This window comes from Callospermophilus lateralis, chromosome X (genome assembly GCF_048772815.1).
Source record: "Callospermophilus lateralis isolate mCalLat2 chromosome X, mCalLat2.hap1, whole genome shotgun sequence".
NCBI lineage: Eukaryota > Metazoa > Chordata > Mammalia > Rodentia > Sciuridae > Callospermophilus > Callospermophilus lateralis.
This window is the reverse complement of record NC_135325.1, coordinates 14,284,060-14,303,889: the sequence shown is the minus strand read 5'-3', so window position 1 is coordinate 14,303,889 and position 19,830 is coordinate 14,284,060. Positions and strand designations below refer to the sequence as shown.

General features: G+C 32.7%; 1 non-coding gene across 1 annotated transcript; it reads left to right on the top strand.

Moving 5' to 3' along the window:
* Positions 1-1,495: 1,495 nt before the first annotated feature.
* Positions 1,496-1,602, top strand: LOC143639624 (U6 spliceosomal RNA). The gene has a single exon (XR_013154767.1). It is a non-coding gene; the product is annotated as a U6 spliceosomal RNA (small nuclear RNA).
* The last annotated feature ends 18,228 nt before the right edge of the window (positions 1,603-19,830 follow it).

Genomic DNA, 19,830 nt, shown 5'->3' with positions numbered 1-19,830 from the left:
GCACAAAACTAAAGACAGATATAGGTGAATTCACAATTATAGTTGTAATTTTTAGTACTTCTCTTTCATAGTTTATAGAGCAATAAAACATATAATTAGTAAAAGTGCAAAATATTTGGATTATTATACTAGCATCCAATTTTACCAAATTGACTTTTTACATAACAATACACCAAAAAATTAGAGAATACTTATTCTTCTTAAGTATATATGGGATGTTCTCCAAGATAGACTGTATCCTGAATCATAAAAGAAGTCTAAATACCTTTTGAAAGGGATCAAAAGTATACAGAGTCTGTTTTCTGACCAAACAGAATTTAATTGGAAAATAACAACAAAAGGTATTGGAAAAAATGAGCAAATATTTAGCAATTAAGCAATACACTCCTATATAACCTATGAATAAAAGACGAAGTCGTGAGTAAATGTAGAATTTTTTTTAAAAAAGTGAAAATAAACTGAATATATCAAAATTTGTAGAATGCAATAAAGCAGTGCTTAAAATGAAATTTATAGTTTTAAACTTAGAAAAAACTTAAAAAATAAGATATTGACCAAATAATTTAAGAAATAGTAATAACAATTGTACACTATTTTTTTTTCTAGAAAACATAGGAGGGAGCACACTTTAACTCATTTTATGAAGCTACCATATCCCTGATAGCAAAAACAATGAAAAAATTATGAGACAAGAAAATTGTAAATAATTCTACCTCACAAACCCAAATATGTATAGCAAACTATTAGTATAAAAAATTCTGAAATATATAGTTCAATACAAAATTTAAAAAGATTTGTCACAAGGAGTAGACTTTATTTATCATTAAAATTTAAGCAATGAAATTTATCATGTTATTAGAAAGATATAAAAAATCATATGATTATTTCCACAGTTTCAGTAAATCATTTCACAAAATGTAAAAATCATTCATTGTAAAAAGTTTCAGCAATCTAAGTTCAAAAACATTCTAAACCTGATAAAATATATCTATGAAAAAACAAAACCAAAAACTAACATGTATAATACTGAAAATAACAAGTTATATCTCTAAGATTGGGAACTGGATATCACTGCTTATATTTACCATTGAGTTGGCAGTTTAGCTAATTCAGTAAGTCAAGGGTAAGAAATAAAAAGATGAATATTTCAAAGAATGAAATGTGTATAAGTCCAAAGGAATCTAAATAAATATTTCATTCTAACAACAAATTAGAAAATATAGTTAAGTCATGGAATACAAAACTATCATACAAAATTTTGCACAATTGAAAAATGAAAGTTAAAATATTACCATTTCAGAACACATCTGAATAAAATATTTAGAGATAATTTTAACAATTTATCTAAGATCACTACATAGAAATAAAAAATATTAGTAAGACAAATGTTAAAATACCTTAAAGAACTGAGAAAAAGTGGAGAGATATACCCTGTTCATAGAATGGAGGAGAATTAATATGTTAAGATGTGTTTCTAAATTGATTTATAGTTTCAGTGCTTGATTTGGCAACACACATGCTATAATTGAAATGATACAGAGAAGAGTAGAATGGCCTCTGCACAAGGATGACACATGAATTTATGAAGTGTTCCATATTTATGTCATTTGCAGGAAAATGGATGGAACTGGAGAACATTATTTAAGAAAAATAAGCCAAACTCAGAAAATAAAGGGTTGTATGTTTTATATGTGGAAGCTAGAGAGAAAAAAGGAAAAGAAAGGGGTGGGAAGAAATGTCATGAAATTTGAAGGGAGATCAGTAGAGTAGAGGAAAGGGACCTGAGGAAGGAGGAAGGGAGGAAAAGGGAAACACTGGGAAATGATATTTGCCAAATTTGTTACATTGTATGTATGTAGGAATGTGTAACAAATCTCACCAACAGGTCCAACTATAATGCACCAATAAAAATATGGAAAAAACAAAAATAATTTATAGTTTCAATGCAATCTCAGTGAAAATCCTAGCATGCATTTCAAAAATAGACATTAACAAGATTACTCTAAAATTTACATAGAATATAAAGAATCAATAGTAATCAAAACATATAGGGGAACCAACCTAGATGCCTTTCAATAATGAACGGATACAGAAATGGTGGCATATATACACAATGGAATATTACTCAGCATTAAGAGAGAATAAAATTATGGCATTTGCAGGTAAATGGATGGAGATGGAGAATATCATGCTTAGTGAAGTAAGCCAATCCCCCAAAACCAAATGCTGAATGTTTTCTCTCATATGAGGATCCTATTCCATAATAGGGGGAGGGGGCATGGGAAGAATGGAGGAAGTTTGGATTGGGCAAAGGGGATGCGGGGAGGGACATGGGGGGTCAGGAAAGATGGTGGAATGAGACAAACATCATTACCCTAGTCACATGTATTATTGCACAAATGATATGAGTCTGAATCATGTACAGAGAAATGAAAAGTTGTGCTCCATTGTGTACAATAAAATGAAATGCATTCTGCTGCCATGTATAACTAGTTAGAAAAATTTTAAAAAATTAAAAATTAAAAAAAATACTGTAAAGAAAGACAAAGCTGAAGAGCCTATTCTGAAATTTAATATATAATCATAGTAATCAAAATAGTGTATATTAACATAAAGATAGATAAATAGATCAATAGACCCCAATAGATACTACAGAAATAAAACCCCACACACTAAATTGATTTTGCTAAAGTCATCAAAGCAATATATTGGAAAAATAATATCTTTCAAAAATTATACTGGAGCAAATGAATAAAAATATGGATTAAAACAAACATAAACATCTACCAAACATTACAAATAAGAATTAAAAATGTAAATATGTGTCATGTACACATGTAATGTTTTTTAATTTATAACATTTTTATAAAAAATAATATTTTCATTAATATCAGGTAGTCAAACATTTATTAGATGGTAACTAGGAATCACTAAGTGTATCAGATAAATAATAAATAAATTACTTCTTAAATTTTCTGTTCATCAAATTATCATCAAGAAGATAGTGTACAGTCTGAGAAATGATATTCATAGGAAATACATATGATATAGAACATGTCAAAAGGGTGCTTACAAATAAAAAATAAAAAGGCAAAAATTCCACCAGAAATGGGCAATAGACTTAAGCAGAAACTTCACACAGAAAAAATTATAAAAGCCAAATTCATATCGAGTAACCAGCATCTTTAGACATCAAGAAAATATAATTAATACCATGAGACTTACTCCACATTCCATTACAGTGGATAAAATAAATAAGACTGAATAAACAATGTTCTAAAAAGAGTATATGTAACCAAAACTCATATACATTACTGGGAGGAATATAAAATGATAGGCTAAAAGTATGACCAGGAGTAGCTAATTTGCTAGGGCTGTTTTAACAAATATCATAGACTGGATGGATTACACAACAAAATTTATTTTCTCACAGGTCTGAAGGATAGAAGTTTAACATCAAGGTGTCACACTGTTTATTTCTTCTGTGGTCTCTCTTACCTTTTAGATAACCACCTTCTCTTTCTCCACATGTTCTTTCTTTTATACAATGTGCCCCAACTTCCCATTCCCATAAGGATTCCAGTCACATTGGATTGGAGCCCACCCATATGTCCTCATTTTACTACATTTACATCTTTAAAATTCATTGTCATGTATGTAAGAAATAAATAAAAAACAATAATACATAACTGTGAAAAAAAGTTATATCTCCAAATACAGCCATATTTTGAGATGGTGGGTATTAGGAATTTTCCATGTGAATGTTGGGGGAACACATTTTACCCCAAGCAATTTTACTTCCCATTAATTAGGAAAGAGAAATAAAGACTTATGCCCTCCGAAACACAGATAAGAATATTCATAGCATTTTATTCATTATAACCCAAACTGGAAATACTTGAATGTTAAACAACAAAAGTTTGTCTGAACAAATTGTAAATCATAATCCATAGGTGTCTATATAAAAACTCAATTAAATTTTACTCAAGAATAAATATAGTAATCAGATACAAGCATATTGTCCAAACTCATCAAAATGTATGCATAAAAGATGTAAAATTTTCATGTCAATTATACCTCAAAAAAGGCTAGAAAATGAACCATAAAGATAACAAATGGACTAATTCAATTGTTACAGTGAGAAATCAAAGCCTTCCCTGAAGAATATACACAAGCTCACTCTGTAACACTCACTCATCCAACTCATCTTTCCTCCTACCTCCTTCCTTATTATTATGGATATAATTTCCATATTACCAACATAGGATGACTTATATGCCTGGTGCAAGATTTCTCATAAATTACTTATTCAAAGTCATTTTTCTAGGAAATCTCTCCTGCATCATCATTTTTCCTTTCTACTGGTGTGTTCTATTGATTTCACAAATATGCTGATATTTATTCCAGCTACAAAATATATATTTTGGTCCATTTTTTCCTCAAAATGTTGTTTTATTTTTTTATTCCCTTTATGTGTCAAATTTTTGAAAATGTTGTGCATATACTAATTATTTCCGTTATTTCCTCTTGTTGGCCTTTAAAATCCAGTACAGTCAGAGTTTTCAATCACCAATCTTACAAAACCACTTCCATCAAGTCATGGATATTCTACAAATTTCTGAATCTGGTGGTTAGTTTCCCATGCATGCACTCATTTTTATTAATGTATCAGCAGCGTTTGACAGTGTTCATTTAAGCACTTGACTACCAGGAAACACATTTACATTCACTTGCTGTGCCTTGTGCCATTTTTGCCAGTTCTTTCTCATGTCCTCTACTTCTCACATAAGGCTATCTTTGAGTAGGTTTTAGACATATTCTCTTTTTCTAATGCTGTATGCAATTCTCTCAGTCAATAATTTGACAATTTGTTTGTTCAGCTTGTATCTCTTCTCTAAACCAAAGATTCTCATATCCAATTTCTTACCTAGCATCTTCAGTTGGACAGTTGAGACATTTTGCACTTAATAGGAATGAAGCTCAGCTACTTACCTTGCCTCCTAAACCTGTTCCTTAGTCTTTTTTATGCCAGATACCTACAACTCCTTCCTTCTTGTTATTTAAGAAAAAAAACTTAGAGTCATCTTTTTTTTTTTTTTTTGGTGTGTGTGTGTGGTGCTGGGGATTGAACCCAGGGCCTTGTGCATGCAAAGAAAGCACTCTACCAACTGAGCTATATCCCCAGCCCCTTGGAGTTAGTCTTGACTTCATTCTCTACTATGTCTTTCATGCAGCCTATTAGCCAACTTTATAGAATTTAACTACATTTGTATATGCAATCTCTTCAAATTCCTGTGCTTTCATTGCTAAATTCAAGTCCTCAACAGTCTCACCTGTATCATTGCAATTATCTCTTAATTATCCTACTGCTAACCTTGTCTTATTCTAGTCTATTCTCAACACATCTTCCAGAGTGATCTCGAAAAACAGATCAAATCATGTTACTTCTGTGTTCAAAATTCTGCAGCACCCTCTACCACAGTAGAAGCTAAAGCCCTTATTATGGCCAACAAGTATCATAAATTTTCCTGACGTCATGTCTCTATGCTCCTCAATTATCTCCACCTTGATCAGTCTTCTCCTGTCACTTCTTCTCCTTGTTATTCTTTGAACACTTTATACACTTTCTCACTTCAAGACCTTTGTATGTATTGTTGCTTCTTTCTTTTTTTTTTTAATTGGTTGTTCAAAACATTACAAAGCTCTTGACATATATTTCATACATTAGATTCAAGTGGGTTATGAACTCCCATTTTACCCCAAATACAGATTGCAGAATCACATCGGTTACACATCTACATTTTTACATAATGCCATATTAGTAACTGTTGTATTCTGCTACCTTTCCTATCCTCAACTATCCCCCCTCCCCTCCCCTCCCATCTTCTCTCTTTACCCCATCTACTGTAATTCATTTCTCTCTTTGTTTATTTTCCCATTCCCCTCACAACCTCTTATATGTAATTTTGTATAACAATGAGGGTCTCCTTCCATTTCCATGCAGTATCCCTTTTCTCTCCCTTTCTCTCCCACCTCATGTCTCTGTTTAATGTTATCCAGAGTATACAAAGAACTCAAAAAATTAGACAATAAGTTAACAAATAACCCAATCAACAAATGGGCCAAGGACCTGAACAGACACTTCTCAGAGGAGGCCATACAATCAATCAACAACTACATGAAAAAATGCTCACCATCTCTAGCAGTCAGAGAAATGCAAATCAAAACCACCCTAAGATACCATCTCACTCCAGTAAGATTGGCAGCCATTCTGAAGTCAAACAACAACAATTGCTGGCAAGGATGTGGGGGAAAAGGGTACTCTTGTACATTGCTGGTGGGACTGCAAATTGGTGCGGCCAATTTGGAAAGCAGTATGGAGATTCCTGGGAAAGCTGGGAATGGAACCACCATTTGACCCAGCTATTGTCCTTCTTGGACTATTCCCTGAAGACCTTAAAAGAGCGTACTACAGGGATACTGCCACATCGATGTTCATAGCAGCACAATTCACAATAGCTAGACTGTGGAACCAACCCAAATGCCCTTCAATAGATGAATGGATAAAAAAAAATGTGGCATTTATACACCACGGAGTATTACGCAGCACTAAAAAATGACAAAATCATGGAATTTGCAGGGAAATGGATGGCACTAGAGCAGATTATGCTAAGTGAAGCTTGCCAATCCCTAAAAAACAAATTCCAAATATCTTCTTTGATATAATGAGAGCAACTAAGAACAGAGCATGGAGGAAGAGCAGGAGGAAAAGATTAAACAGAAAAGATTAACATTAAATTGCAGCTTCTTTCTATATCACCAACTTCTCATCTCATTTTTATCCAACTATCACTTGTAAAATGAGGTCTTTTATCACCATTCTTTGCTTTTTATTTTTTTTAAAAAAATTATTTTTTAGTTGTAGTTGAATACAACACCTTCATTTCACTTGTTTATTTTTGTATGTGGTGGTTAGAGTCAGTCAGTTTTTTTTTTTTTGGTGGTGCTGAGGATTGAACCCAGGGCCTTGTGCATGTGAAGAAAGCACTCTACCAAGTAAGCTATACCCAGGGTCTATAACCCAAGGTCTTGCATGTGTGAGGCGAGTGCTCTACCGCTGAGCCACAACCCCAGCCCATCACCACTCTTTTCAAAATCATCAAATCAACCTTAGTACTTATTCTTCTTCCTTGATTTATGTACTTCCATATTATTTTCTTTATTATTTTCATACATAGAATTGAAATCCCATGAGAATAGTAAAGTGGTAGGTACTACATGCTTGTTTCTCTTCATTGTTGCTATTATTGTGGAAACCATAGCAGTGCATCACAAAGTATGTCCTCAATAAATGTTCTGTGAATGAATGTAGTCCAATCCCCCAATTTAAAGCAGTCACTTACTTAGACTCTTGTAACAGTCTCTTTATATGGATTTATTTTTCATCAAATCTCAATACGGAAATGCAGGGTAAAGTGAATTTAACTGATCGTTATTTCTATACATTAATACAATGTATTATATAGTACACATAAGTTAATATAAAGGTGACAATCATTATTTTATAGTAAAAATGACTTTCTCAATACTGCAACAAAAGTGAAGAACATTTTAATACCTTTTATATAACCAGATTAATTTAAAAATGCAATTGAAAACTGACAGTGTGATTCATTGCAGGGCAAATGGTCGTAACCAATTTTGTAAACTTCAAGCAAATCAAATTCAAACTATAAATATCAAAAGCAGAATCATACCTTAAGCACCACAGATTGAACTACTGTGATAATTACATTTACACTTAGCTCAGCAAATAAAGGAAGCAAAAAATAAGAATATTCATGACCTTTTAACTGAGAAAATTTAAACAATGCTTTAAAATGTAAATAAACATGTAAGGTGTTATGTCCTTTTGCTTTTTCAACCATTATTACTCAGCTCTTTAATTCAAACAAAATTAAATCTGAATAATATTTTTGTTATTAGTTTATTAGAATAATAAAGGTTAAAGCATGATTATATATAAATCACATGTTTACATATGTGTAAAATTATACTTGCAAAAATGTTTAGAGTTGTCCAGATCATTTAAGATTATTCTAAGACATGGTATCAATATTGCATTAGGATTCAGAATGCCTAGAATCTTTTTTTAAAAATTTTTTTGTTACCACTAATACTGTTTGACCTTAGCCCATTACAACTGGAGCACATGGTAACATATCTTAGGTCCTGACTTTTATCTGTAAATATTAAACCAGTTCATTTGTTAAATCTCATCCAACTACTATATATTATTTTTACTGTTTACAAATTTTTCATCTCTGAAATAAAATTGAACATTTTCCAGATAAATATTTTACTTTTTTATAATATTAATGGCAAATCTAAGAAACTAAAAGTTCTTAATGTTTTATGAGAAAGAAACTATTTTCAACTTTTTTCCAAAATTCCTTTTCACCTAGTTAATTCTTGCTCATCCATCAGGTCTTAATTATCACTTCCTAAAGGAAGCTTTCCCTAATTCTATTTTATATTATTATTCTACATCAGAACTACTAGAACTTCATGCAATGATGAAAATATTCTGTGTTGCACTGTCTACTGTGATAACTAATAGCCACAGGTGTCTTTTGAGGAATTTAAATGTGGCTAGTGTGACCAAGGAACAAGTTTATTCAATTTCACTAAATTTAAATTTAAATTTGATCATATATAACTATTGGCTGCCTTATTGGATAGTACAATTCTATACTACAAACCTCTCCTTCATTGTATTTATTATAATTATGGTTTGCATTTCTTTGTGTAACAACTAACATCCCACTTAAACATTAGATTTTGCTTATCACAATTAAACTGGACCATGTATATTTTTACTCTTCTTTAAATCTTTAGAGTTTAGCCAAATATTTGGCCAAAAGGAAGTCCTTAATAGATTAATGATCATAGGAGGGCTGCTGTATTATGCAAGTCAAGGTTACTACCAATACTTTAGGCTATATGTACGATACTTTCATAGAACTGCTTGATTCACTGTGGCCTAGACAGTGGCACAATAGATTGATTATGCATCAGGGTAGAGAAGAGGGGATTTTACTGACAGTGGCATTTACAACAGAAAAAGGGTAATTGTCCATCCTTCCATTTCTAAAAGAGTTCAGTGATTAAAAATTAAATCTTGGGCTGGGGATGTGGCTCAAGCGGTAGCGCGCTTGCCTGGCATGCGTGCGGCCAGTTCTATCCTCAGCACCACATACAAACAAAGATGTTGTGTCGACCAAATACTAAAAAATAAATATTAAAGTTCTCTCTCTATCTCCCTCTCTCTCACGCTCTCTTTAAAAAAAATTAAATCTTAATTAACTAATTAAAAATCTGAGATAATTTGGAATTTGGTGTGAATGTCTCACACATTCATTGATAAATATACTCTTGTATATTGACAGTCAACAATTCCAGGACAATATACTTTGATCTAGGGATTTTTGTTATCCAACTAAAAGGCTGAAAAAAAAAATTAGAAAACAAGTTAGAGCTTTCATTAAGATATGGTTTATAGCAGTGAATCATGAACTGTATGGCTTATCTCTTTTATATTTGTATAGTTTCCTTTAGCAAAAATTTTAAATTTCTGAAAAAAGAAAACCAAAGGTAATTTTTATGTAGGTAAACAAATGCTACTAAAAGTTGAGAAACTATTTGACTTGAGCCTTAAACATGCATATGTCCACATGTGAAATCCAGAATTAGATTTTTTTCAACTATTAGTATTATTCCTTCAATTCAATAGATACACTTTTTATTTAGAATAAAAATGATGTTACTGAATAGAGGCAATTTTCAGTGACTATTAATTTTCTAAGAGGTAAGCACCATTTTTTAAATCTTCTTTAGTCTATTTTGTAGCAAATCTTTTGGTTTTGACTTCCTACTTTTTGACCCCTCTCTCTGACTTATTCTACCATCACCCAGCAGATCTGTCAAGAGAGGGAAAGTTAATAACCAAGTTGAAAGCCAAAAATGAGATTAGATTCACACCCAAGCAAGGGAAGGTGAGTTTTGAATTTTGAAAAGAAGCCCTTCAAGGGTCATGTAATTACTAGGGTGTTATCAAAAAATTATTACTGCTGCATATTCCTCATTTGGGAGGCAGGTGCCACAATGCCACAGGGCAGTGAAAAGTTATAAATGGTGACATGCAAATGAGTTAGGAAAGAACACACATTGGTGTTCTGCTGCCCCATTTGTTAATGGAAAATGCAACATCAGAGAGCTTGCGTTTCATGGAGGATGACATATCTAGGACATTGGCTGGGATTTATAGTCAACCATCTTTCTGCTGCTTCATTGGCTTTTACAATTCATTTCAATTTCCACTTATAGAAAAAAAATCATGGTGCATAGATTAGCATATATTCCTGTCATGATTCTTTTGACTGCTTCTTTTACTTGTGATTAATTTTTAAAATTTAGCTAATTTATTTATGTGATAGTTTCTGAGAATCATGACTTGGAAAATAATTTTGCCTTCATCAAAACATCTCCATAACAATACTCATGTACTCTTGCTGAGCAATTGATCTGCTCTTCAAAGTTTACCTTGATTTAAAATCAATCAATCTCTCTCTCTCTCTCTCTCTCTCTCTCTCTCTCTCTCTCAAAAGTCCAGTTTCAGGTTTTATATTGCCTAAATAAAAGTTTTTAAAAGGTGTAAGTTTCAAAAATGACATACTTTAGGGCTAACATATAAAACATCTGAAATTTCAAATCACTTTTATGTTTCTTATATTAGAACATTAATTCTTAGGGAAAAGTATTAACTTTAATCAGTTCCTCAGAGATATCATCTGAATCTTTTGAGATTTTTACAAACCTCATTCTAACCCAGATTTTAAATTTTTTCAGGTGTTAATGAACTACAGCTTTCTGCTTGTAAATAGAAACTCCAAACCACTTGGGATAGGTTATCTCTTATTATCTATTTGAGTGGTATATTTAAGCATTTTATTTTACTTTTGCCTGAAGTAATAAAGATGGAAAATTATATGACCCAAGACCAAATAATTAAAATGTAAAAAAAATTAATTTTATAGAATAGTTTATAAACTTGTATGACCATACACTATGTGAATATAAACTGTTTTAATTCTTATTGTATTTCTAAACAGTATCACAGTACATTTTCTATTACTTAAAATATAAATTAATACTAAGTATGAGACCATATTCTATTAATAGGTGAATAATACAAGACACTAACAAAGTAAATTTTGTATTTTGATAGCTACTTTTAAGGAATATAATGCTGAAATATTACCTATTTTTACTCTCAGAAACACTTTATTCACTTTCCAGCTTGTAAAGTCTGCTAGCCATCTTTTTATCTACAGTTTTCTCTACAGATCTTACAAAATCTTTCATTATAGTCACCAAACTTTTTTTACTAGGACCAAACATAAAACTGAAGAGAATTTTGCTATGCTAGAGAGGAGGTGGGGTGTTGGTGAGTATGTGTATATAAGAACCCATCTGTTTTTGTCTCCAGATGTATTAGGCTTTTACACCAAAACACCATATTCCTTTAAGGAGGTGATTCTCACACTTTACAATGGAGAGCTTGTTCAGAATGCTGCTCAGCCCCAGAGTTTCAGAGTCAGTAGATCTTGGTTGAGCCCTGAGAATTTGTGTGTCTAACAAGATTTCGGGTAACACTGATGACCCTGAACAGCACTTTAAAAGAAATCAGTAAAGTGATGGAAATAAAATAGTAAGACATTAAGCTAATCACATATTTAATCAGCAATGCAAATAGAAAATTTTAGAGCACTCTCATTCTTCCTAAGGTTTCTATCTGAAAGAATCAAGAAGCTAAGGCTGGGGTTGTGGCTCAGTGGTAGAGTGCTCACCTAGCACGTGTGGGGCCCTGGGTTTGATCCTGAGCACCACATATAAATAAATAAATTAAATAAATAAAGGTATTGTGTCCACTACAACTAAAAAATATTTGTTAAAGAAAAAGAATCAAGAAGCAACTTACATGTGTGTGTGTGTGCGCACGTGTGCGCATGCACGTGTGTGTGTGTATATATATGTATATGTATGAATGCAATATATTACATATATAATATACTACATCATATAGTATACAATATAATATATAACATTATAATATATCATTACAATATATCATGAGTATTACAATATATCATATGAGATATATATATATATATATATATATATATATATATATATATATACACACATACATACATACACACACACACACACACACACACACATATATATAAAACAGTTGCAAATAATGAACAGGAGTACCTGGACTACAATCTGTGCTAACAGTTCTCAGATAGGAAGTGAGGAATAATTGGGCAACACATATGCTTTTTTTTCTTACTTGTTCTGATTTCATTGTGTGTGGTGTGTTTGTGTGTGTGTGTGTGTGTGTGTGTGTGCGTGCGTGCGCACGCATGCGCGCATGCACACTTGCATATGGTGTCTTTCTTTTTTCTGTTTGGGCTCATATGTGGGCTTATATTTCTTTTGATTCTTTTTTTCCTAATAAAGTTTTTCCCTTTCCACATTGTTCAAAGGGAAATGAACATTAAAAGTGATGAGGCTATTTAGCAGTTTTATTTCCAATGATACACCATTAAGTAACCATTTTGGTTCCAATATTATACAAATTCAAGCAGCTGAAGATTGTTTTCCCAGTCATGGAAATAAAAAGTTGAGGTGTATTGCTTACAGACTGGCTATGATCTTTCCCTGCATTGTATTCACTACTCTTGAAATGTGAATTTGCAACTCTTTCTCTTCCTAGCCCATGTATCTGGCCTGATATTATGAATTGCTTGGTCCAACAGAATGCTGCAAAAATGATAATGCACCAATTTTGAGCCTAGGCTTCAAGAGACCATGTACCTTTTTTTTTTTTTTTTTTTTGCTAGTTTTCTTGAATTTTGTTCAATAAGTCTTTGATAAAGTCCAGGCTAGCCTCCTGGATGAGAATCCAGTCACCCAATAAAGAAGGTCAACAGCCAGCCAATCCTACAGTATCAAAGCTTTTATATAACCAGCAGCTGATTTCAGACTCGTAAATGAACCCAGATAAATCAAGAATTGCTAGGCTGAGCAAATAAAAGGCTACTATTTTAAATTGTAAATTTTAGGGGTGTTTATTAGGATACAAAAGTAAGCTGATATAGTGATCCCTAAACAGCCAAATATAAAATGCTGAGGCTCAGTCCAACATTAGAGAGACGGTGACAATTTAAGTTCTTCATTCCCAATCCATTGACTATTAAAAAACTTCTCAAGGATCTGCAAATTCTTTTGCTATTTCAGAATGGTTTAAAATAGTTTAATGCAGAATATACAAAGTGAAGTTACTTTCTTATTAACAACCTTAATAATATTTTTGCTTCCATAAAGGCAAAATTAAACATGTTTAAAAAGAACAAAATCATCCTTATGTGAACCTTTAATTTTCAATCATTTGCATCAGCTAAGACATAATATTAAAATAGTATTAGAAACCAAAGGCACAGTATGTTTTTCCTTCAACACCAGTTTCCATGGCATCATTTTACTGTTAAAACAATTCTATGAGTTTGAAATCATCCCTGCTACATAGATTTTGAAATTGATGTTTAGTTTGAATGATACTTTCAACAAACATATCTAATAAGTTGCAAATGTCTTTCTGATTCCAGAAACTACATTCTTAACCACATTATTATTTTAATTTCTCCATTTTTTTCCTTTGGATCGGAAACTTAACATGATTCAACAATTTAAGAGGCTGACAGCTGTATTACTGCAGCCACGTTAGAGAATTTTTATTACTGAAAACATGTTGCTACAATAGAACAGAAAAAAGTTTGCTTATCATAGAAGTTGCTAACAATGAATCCCATTTATAGATATTAGGCCAGCAATATAATATTTATAAAGAGTAATTGTTATGGTTTAGATTTGGTGTCCCCTAATCATATGTGAGACAGTACAAGAAGGTTTAGAGGTGAAATGATTGGGTTATGAGAGCCTTAACCCAATCAATACTTTAATCCCCTGGTAGAAACTAACTGTGTGATAACTGAAGGCTGGTAGGATGGTTGAAGGAGGAGGGTCCCTGGAGGCATACCTTTGGAGTTTACATTTTAATTGTTGAACAGAACTTTATTTCTGCTTTCTGGTGCCATGTCCTGATCTGCTTTCTTCCACCACAGTCTTCTGCCATGATTTTCTACCTCACCTTGAGCCTCAAAGACTGGAGTCAAGATCTCTGAAGCTGTGAGCCCTAAAATATTTTTTTCCTTGTCTAATTGTTCTTGTTAGGTCTTGATCACAGTAGTGAAAAAGCCTACTAAAATAGGAATATTTCAAGAAAAATCAAGGAATACCCAAGACTTAAGGATTAGAATGAACTGGAGATCAGAGATCAGAGAATATACAAGAGATCCTTTTCAGCCTTCCAGAAGGAGTTTCCATTCTTACTGTCAGTTTGGCCCAAGAAATACCTGGCTCTACTTCTGAAGGCCTTGTACAAGACTTAATCTATCAGTAATCCTCCTTCTCTAGTCTCTCTAAATATTTCCACAATATACACACTTTCCTATAGCCACAATATTCCCAGGTATGGAAATTTATTTTTGAACCAATACCACCATATTTATTCTTTTTAATTAAATAGAAAAATCCTGAAAATAGTCATCTGTAATGAGGGGCCAAGTCCCAGCACTTTAAATATGTTTAAATTCTGTCCAAAGGATGGATAACTCCCAGTCTAATTCTGCTTTCAAACTCTAACATAACATCTTATTTGCTAGTTACATTCATAAGGAATTTTACATCACTGAGATTTTTAATATAAAAAATTATTTAATGGAACAAACAAAATAGAATGCTAATAAGATGCTTAAGAGTATTAAATGAAAGTCATTTTTTCTATAATTATTTTGAATAATAGGTGTTTAATTGTATGTATGTGGCTATAAAATATAAACATCAATGTGCAAATCCAAAATTTTTATTATTTAGAGGTCACTTATTAAAATAAGAAAAACAAGAAACAAGAAAAATAAATTAATATAGCCAAAATCTCTCAGAAATAGATAGAACTCAAAACAATAAAATCTTAAAACTCTAATTTGATGTAGCTTTTCAGCAAGATTTCCTTTACTTTACTATTAGCTTTGTGACATTAATAATTAATTAATAATTCTTGCATATCTTAATTATGCTGACCACCCACTGTATTAATAAAACACAACATCAGTAGATAATAGTTTCTTTTGTTCATCTACTTTTTTTTTTTCAAACCATAGTTTAGACCCTAATATTGATTTGGGATCTGATACCCTGGTCATCTTATGTTTTTTTTTTTTTTTTTTTCTCAGCCCTAATTTTGAAAACACCTACTCAAAAAATTCTTATACATCTGTATTACTTTAGTATTTATCACCTTTTTTTCTTTTTGAACATATTGCTCTATAATACCTTACTGTTTATTATTTTTTCTACATCTTCCTCCCTTGCCTTGCTTACCTTTATTCTTCACTGATTACCCTCCTAAATTACAGACTCCTTTTGGCAAATCTCTTTTAATTCCTTGTTTTCCTTTGATAGTATTTAAACTGGAGTGATATCCAATTTATTTTCTTTGTTTTCTTAGTCAAGTGTGTTGTGGTCAAAAGACATAGAATATTTAGTAAAATAATTTGGATATGAAATCTCTCTTTGCTAATAAATGGCTGAGTTTCCTGAAATTGGTCATACCTCTCAATATCAGTTTCTTTTTGTTTATTTGTGTTTTTTACAAATATATTTTGTAAGGATAGGACAGAATCTACTATTACACCACATAAGTAAATCAAAAATCATAATGTTAATTAGATAGCCAAAAAAGATATATACAGCAAGATAGTGAAAATCTAAGAAAATTATGTGATTATTAAGGGAGGAAAATACAGGGGTGACTCAGGAGCAAATATCATTAAGCCTGCAAAAGAGGGTGTCTCTTTTTTTTCTCTTGAGGTACTCATCAAGTATATATTACATTTTATTTGACCAGTGATCCCTGGAAGTTGCAAGTTGCATATTTCAGTGTATTTGTTCCAGCTTCATGACTATGGCTAAGTTTGAATTTCCAAAGAAAGGTATCACTTTGTGCATGGTTCTAATGATGCTAATATATATTTTTGGTAGGGTGTGTTGTTAGACCAAATGTGAAGCCATGATTTCTCCTCAGGAAATGGACTCTGAAGACGTCTCTTCATTCTTTTCAAGATCAATCTTTATGACTAAACAGAGACTTCTCAACCTCAGGAAAACAAGTTCTGAACTCAGGAAGCAGTGGCTGATTCCTTGACTTGCCATGCTTGCATAGAACACTTCAAAATGGCCATGTCTGATGCCTTTAGAAGAGAAGTTCATTTTGGATTTCTTAATATAGAGAGAAATGAGGCATTGATTTTGCAGCTTCAGTTTGGATATAAAATATTTGTTTCAGTCTGTCTAATTTATGCACCACTTCCCTAGTAACAGATCCTACTTTTTATTATTTCATGAAAGTCCTATAGAAAGCAAAAGAGGACAAAGGAGAGAACGAATCAAGGTAGCAAATATTAGGTCACAATAATAACAATAGTGGTGTATGCCTGTAATTCCAGAGACTGGGGAGGCTGAGGCAGGAGAAGAACTGCAAGCTATAGGCCAGCCTCTGCAATTCAATGAGACCCTGTCTCAAAATAAAAAATTAAAAGGTCTGTGATGTATCTCATGATAAAGCACCCCTACTACCAGATTCAATCTTAGTACCACAAAAAACTGTATTATTATTAAGGCCAATATCCACAACAGAAGCTTTCATGATAATTGCTTTGTAGCCACAAAGTAAGTTGCCTCTGATGATATGAAAAAAAAAAGAGGTTGGATGATTAGATGACTGGTCCAAGTCCAGACCAGATCAGTGCTTCCCAAAGTATGTTCCATAAAATATCAGTACCACTGGGATGCTCTATTTAAAAATGTTTTGAAATTAACGATGGTGTATATACACAATGAAATATTACTCAGCATTAAAAGAGAATAAAATTATGGCATTTGTAGGTAAATGGATAGAGTTAGAGAATATCATGCTAGGTGAAGTTAGCCAACCCTCAAAACCAAAGGCTGAATGTTTTCTGTGATAAGTAGATGCTGGTCCATAATGCAGGGGAGGGCATGGGAAAAATGGAGGAATTTTGGGAAAGGGGGAGGGTGGGGAAAGGAGGGGACATGGGGGCAGGAAAGATGGTGGAATGTGGTGGACATTATTACTCTAGATACATGTATGACTGCACATATAGTGTGATGCTACATCAAAAGAAAAAAAATGATTTTAAATTAGTATGGGAAACTTTATACTCCACAATGAGCCTCTCCCTACTTTAATAATCAATCTAAAGGTCTGGGGATATAGCTCAGTTTGTAGACCACTTGCCTCCCATGCATAAGGCCATGGGTTCAATTTTCAGCACCATAAAAATAAATCAATCTAAAATTGTCTTATCTTTTAATCTATGCAACAGACAAGAAGTAGGTAAGGGATATAGTAGATGGTAAATACATTTTTTGGATGGAAAATATTAATTAGTTAAAACTTTCTTAAAAGTTCTTTATTAAGCCAGCCTCAGAAACAGCAGTGTGCTAAGCAACTCAATGAGACCTTGTCTCTAAATAAAATACAAAATAGGGCTGGGGATGTGGCTCAGTGGTTGAGTACTCATGAGTTCAATCCCTGGTACCAAAAAAAAAAAGAACTTTATTCTAGAACTGCAGAAGTTTTAAAAAATGTTTTTAAAAAAATTTTTTTTAGTTGTTAATAGACCTCTTTATTTTATTTATTAATTTTTATGTGGTACTGAGAATTGAACCCGGTGTCTCACTTATAACAGACAGGTGCATTACCTCTGAGCCATAGACCCCAGCCCTTAAAAATGTTTTATTTGTTCTTTTTAGTTATATATGACAGTAGAATGTATTTTGACATATCATACATATATGAAGTGTAACTTCCTATTCTTGTGGTTGTAGATGATGTGGAATTACACTAGTCATATATTCATATTTGAACATAGGAAAGTTATGTCCAGTTCATTCTACTTTTTTACCCATTTCTCTCTCCCCCTTCCATTCATTCCCCCCTGTCTAATTCAGTGAACCTCCACTCCTCCCCCAGGCTGCTTATTGAGAGTGAACATATGCATATTACAGAGAAATTTGGACTTTGGTTTTTTGGGGTTGGTTTATTTCATTTAACATGATAGTTGCCAGTTCTAGCCAGTTACCAGCAAATGCCATAACTTTATTCTTCTTTATGGCTGAGTAATATTCCATTGTGTATATGTACCACTCAATATCACTTTCTTTTTTTTATTTGTCCTAGTTAGTTACACATAACAGCAGAATGCATTTTGACACATCATATGTATATGGAGTATAACTTCTTATTCTTGTTGTGCGTTATATAGAATCACACATATCATGCAGTCATATATGTACATAGGGCAATAATGTTCAATCAGTTCTACTATCCTTCCTACCCCCGTACTCCTCCCCTCCCTCATTCCCCTTTGCATAATCCAAAGTACCTATATTCTTCTCTAGCCCCGCCCCCTTATTGTGAATTAAAATTCACATATCAGAGAAAACATTCGGCCTTTGGTTTTTTGGGGTTGGCTTATTTCACTTACCATGATATTCTCCAGCTCCATACATTTACCTACAAATGCCTTAATTTCATATTCTTCTTTAAGACCAAGTAAAGTTCCATTGTGTATATAAATCACAATTTCTTTATTCATTCATCTGTTGAAGGGCTTTAAGGTTGGTTCCATAGTTTAGCTATTTTTGAATGGAGTTGCTATAAACATTGATGTGGCTGTGTCACTTTAGTAAGCTGTCATTATCAGTTTCTTAACAAAGGAATTGAGATACTATTACCAGACTAAGGTCTAGGCTATTGCCACCTGAAAGCCGATGGTTGGGAGACAAGAGTTGGTAGGAAGGAATCAGGTTTATTCAAAAGCCAGTGCCTTGGATAGAGGGGCCTTTGGCCTTGAAAGACCTATGTTAGGGAACTCATGGACACAAATATATTTTAAAGAGAGCAAAAGTAGTCATAAAGGACAGGGAAGCTACATGCTGAGTAGGGTCCTTCTCATTCAGGGTTTGTGTGCCCCACTGGCCAAATCATCACAACTGACCTCAACATTAAAGTTGAGTTAAAACTCATGGAAATTTATAAGCTTTGTGTTAGTCAATGCATAGAACTAAAGATGTAGGAGTGTGGGGCTGGGGTTGTGGCTCAATGGTATAATGCTCGCCTAGCATGTGTGAGGTCCTGGGTTTGATCCTCAGCACCACATAAAAATAAATAAACAAAATAAAGGTACAAAAAATATGTAGGAGTGGCTTTACACATTCTGATGCTATCTGAAGATAACCAAACTGTCTGGATTCTGTAAATTGAGATGTTTTAGCAGTGAACATCTTAGAATTTAGAATTCAGAGCAAAGGGAGAGAGCATAATCCTTTCAAAAGGCATAGAGAAGGAGGTTAGGTAAATTTCCCAAGGAAAACTTCCAAAGGGGAAACTGCTTTTATTATACTATAAGCCTACCTCTTTAGGATGGCTGTGAATCTCAAAGGAGATGATGAATATCAGAGTACTTTGCCTATAGAAGTTTTATAGAAGCATTATTTGTTTTATAGAAGCATTATTGTTAATTTGTATCTACAGTCTCCTTGGTTACCCTAGTACTT